General features: G+C 34.5%; 1 pseudogene; it reads left to right on the top strand.

Moving 5' to 3' along the window:
- The first annotated feature begins 1626 nt into the window (after nt 1-1626).
- On the top strand, nt 1627-2014 carry LOC128856730 (ubiquitin-60S ribosomal protein L40-like; annotated as a pseudogene).
- Nucleotides 2015-3446: the final 1432 nt, after the last annotated feature.

Below are 3446 nucleotides of genomic sequence, written 5' to 3'. Positions count from 1 at the left end.
CTTCCACAGCAGACTATTCAGGTTCTTAAAAGAACTATTTGTTCGAGAAGTTTAAGGCAATATTCCATACCTAACTCAAATCTGGTAAAATATACTTGGAATTACACCTGAAAAGCTCCTCCAGACGTCGAGTTTTTCAATCATTTTTTGCGAAAAACTAAGAGTATTTATTCTCTTAAAATAAATTATATATCAATATTTAGGCTTTAATGCATATCCGTAAATTTTTTTAAATAGAAAAAAATGGCTGTGTTACAGGTGCTACAACCTGGCGCCTTTAATTTGGGCCCTGGAATGCACAGCCTCGTGAAATCAATTGAAATCAACCAGAAAAAGTTTTTCATGAAAATGAGTTACTTCGCTTTGCGCTTACATACCTATTTTTAACGAAAAAAATTAAAATTTGAAGTGAAAGGGGAAAAAATTACTCTAGTTGTTTTACAAACAACTCGCTCAAATAAATATTTTTGGCACTAATAAATATAAAATTTGAGATACATGCAAAGGCCTGTATATGGAAGAATATCCCAGAAAAATTTTAAGTTGATATCTGATTAATTTTTGAGTTACATTCGGCAGTGCGGAAAAAATTTATTTTGAGAAAATGCAATTAAAGTTTTCGTTCTTATAAAGTAGAGTTTAAAGCCCAAGCTTGATCTGCGATGCCAGGACCATAAGCCAAACCTTCTTCTTTGAAAAAATCATTCATAGTATCAGTATTCTTTTTTTTCTGTGCAGTTCTGGCCTCTTGTTGAATTTAATGAACATCGCTGCTGTCTCTTCACTGGATATGGTACGTTTCTGCGAAAGTCTTACATTCTGAGCCTATTATTAGCTTCAGGTCACTCATTACTAGGGACTTTTTAGACTCTCTTTTAAGCTTAAAACATTGAAAAGATATTCCTTAGACCATAAATGAATTTTTAAAGCCAAACAAAAAACATTGAAAATTTCAAAGTGCTGGAGGAGCTCCCCCCCTCCAGCTGTCAAGAAACTGAACAATATATGACGCTAGAAGTTGTTTTCAAATAAAATATTCACAAATTTAGATTCCTTCCAGTTTCACTATTTTTATTCCAAATACAAATGTCAAAGTTGAATTAAAAAAAGGTACCGTCTAGGAATTTTCCCCTACTGACATCTAAGTGTCACTTTTGAGAGACCCTTTACTTAAGTTAGCTCCGTATAATAGCGAGCGATATGAGTATCACAGGCTACTGCACTTTGTTGCTTGATTAATAGAGGATTTTGGAATACTCGAGTTGTATGAAATCTCAGAGAATCTTTAAAAGAATATTTATCATATGGAGTTAAGGTGAGTGGTTAAAAGTTAAAATGAAAAAATAATTAAAAATAGAAAAAGGCTTTAGGAGGAATGAAAAATTGTTTTGGAATTTATGTATTTTTTGCGCACTTATGTGCTCTTAATTTATAATAAATAAATAAATAAGAAATAAAAATTTTTCCAATGTTAGTCAGCACAATTGGGCTGTTTTAAAGCAGGTCAGACTTATTAAAAAAAGTATTTTTTCTTAGTTTGAAGCCTGTCGCTTGCTAATTAACTGGAACATTTAAGCTTTAAACAACTAAAAATTTCTCTGCACATTAATAGAGGAAGACGACAAAATGCAGATTTTCGTCAAAACATTCACCGATAAGGCCATCATTTTGGGGGTCGAGTCCTCTGACACCATTGAAAATTTCAAGGCTAAGATCCAAGATAAAGAGAGTATCCCACCAGATCAACAGCGTTTGATCTTCGCTGGCAAGCAACTGGAGGATGGTCGCACCTTGTCCGACTACAACATCCAGAAGGAGTCCAGCCTCCACTTGGTGTTGCGTCTACGTAGTGGTATCATTGAACCTTCGTTGCGTATCTTGGCTCAAAAATACAATTGCGACAAGATGATCTTTTGCAAGTTCTACGCTCGTCTGCATCCACGAGCGACCAACTGTCGCAAAAAAAAAGTGGGGGCACACCAACAACTTGCGTCCCAAGAAGAAGTTGAAGTAGATTACTTGAATCTGGATATATTGACGAGAACGAAGAGTGTTGGGAATGTGTATGAAAATAGCATTTGCTGTTTTCTTTTTACCTATGTGTACTATTCAATTTGTTGCATTTCTTACTCTTTTGCCCTTCGTGATTTACCATTTGCGCGTAACGTATACGCACTGGCATTTCAATAATTCACACTTCCTACATTCTCTCCCATCCATAATACAGCGCACCCTGTTTTTCACTTAGATATGCATTTCGTAATCCTGCTATTTTACTGGATACTGTAATTTTGCCAAATAACATACTAGTAAATGCAATAATAACGACAACAACAAGCAGGAGCAGTAGGATATCAGCAGCAAAACAATAGAGCACAATAATACGTATAATATGAACAGTAATAACAGCTACCCACAGACACAGTAGAAACATAATAAGATTTTAATATTAGACATATATATATTTGCCAGCGTATGCGTATGTTTTTGTGTGCATGCGCATATATAAGCAAGTATTCGCAAGTACATAAATATGTAGCAGTTATAATAATAACCACAATCGCAGTGTGTAATATTAGGAGCTCTCACTCTTCGAATGGGCAATTGTTCTGGCAAGCTTTTTTCGCCGTCGCGCTGCAACTGCCGTGAATACGACTGTGCAAGTAATTTTGTTAATATGTAAGTTTTGTTGTTTTGTTGTTTGGTGGCATTGCTGTCGCTAATGTCGGTGCTAACGTTAACAATGGCTCAATATTTGTTGGTTGGTATTTCGATTTCGGCTCGTAAGTAAGTTATCAACATGCAACAACAACAGGAAAAATTACAAACAATGACAGCAATAAACACAATAGCGATTTGAATGTTTTTAAGAATGAATTAAGATTTTTTTTAATTTTTATGTTGCTTGCAGCCGGTTTAATTATTTTTTTAGATATATTAATTTCATATTAAAATTGAAATTTGAAAAAGGCGATCCAAGAAGTACCGAGAGATTGGTAACTCACAAAATAGTCGGGCTAAAAAGCCCATTTATTCAAAGCTCTGGATGGTAAAAGGGTAGATAGTCAAAGAGTAAAGGAAAGGAGTAACAGAAAGAAAGAGATAAAGTAGAATACGGACTAGAGATAGAGACAGAGATAGAAATAAAGATAGAGATAGCGATAGAGATAGAGATAGAGATAGGGATAGGGATAGGGATAGGGATAGAGATAGGGATAGGGATAGAGATAGGGATAGGGACAGAGATAGAGATAGAGATAGAGACAGAGATAGGGATAGAGATAGAGATAGAGATAGAGATAGAGATAGAGATAGAGATAGAGATAGAGATAGAGATAGAGATAGAGATAGAGATAGAGATAGAGATAGAGATAGGGATAGAGATAGAGATAGAGATCGAGATAATTATAAATTTTTTTTTTACAATTTCAATTAATTTTTTAAAG

This window comes from Anastrepha ludens, chromosome 3, assembly GCF_028408465.1.
Source record: "Anastrepha ludens isolate Willacy chromosome 3, idAnaLude1.1, whole genome shotgun sequence".
NCBI lineage: Eukaryota > Metazoa > Arthropoda > Insecta > Diptera > Tephritidae > Anastrepha > Anastrepha ludens.
The sequence above is the reverse complement of the archived record's forward strand: the minus strand, read 5'-3'. Positions and strand labels throughout refer to the sequence as shown.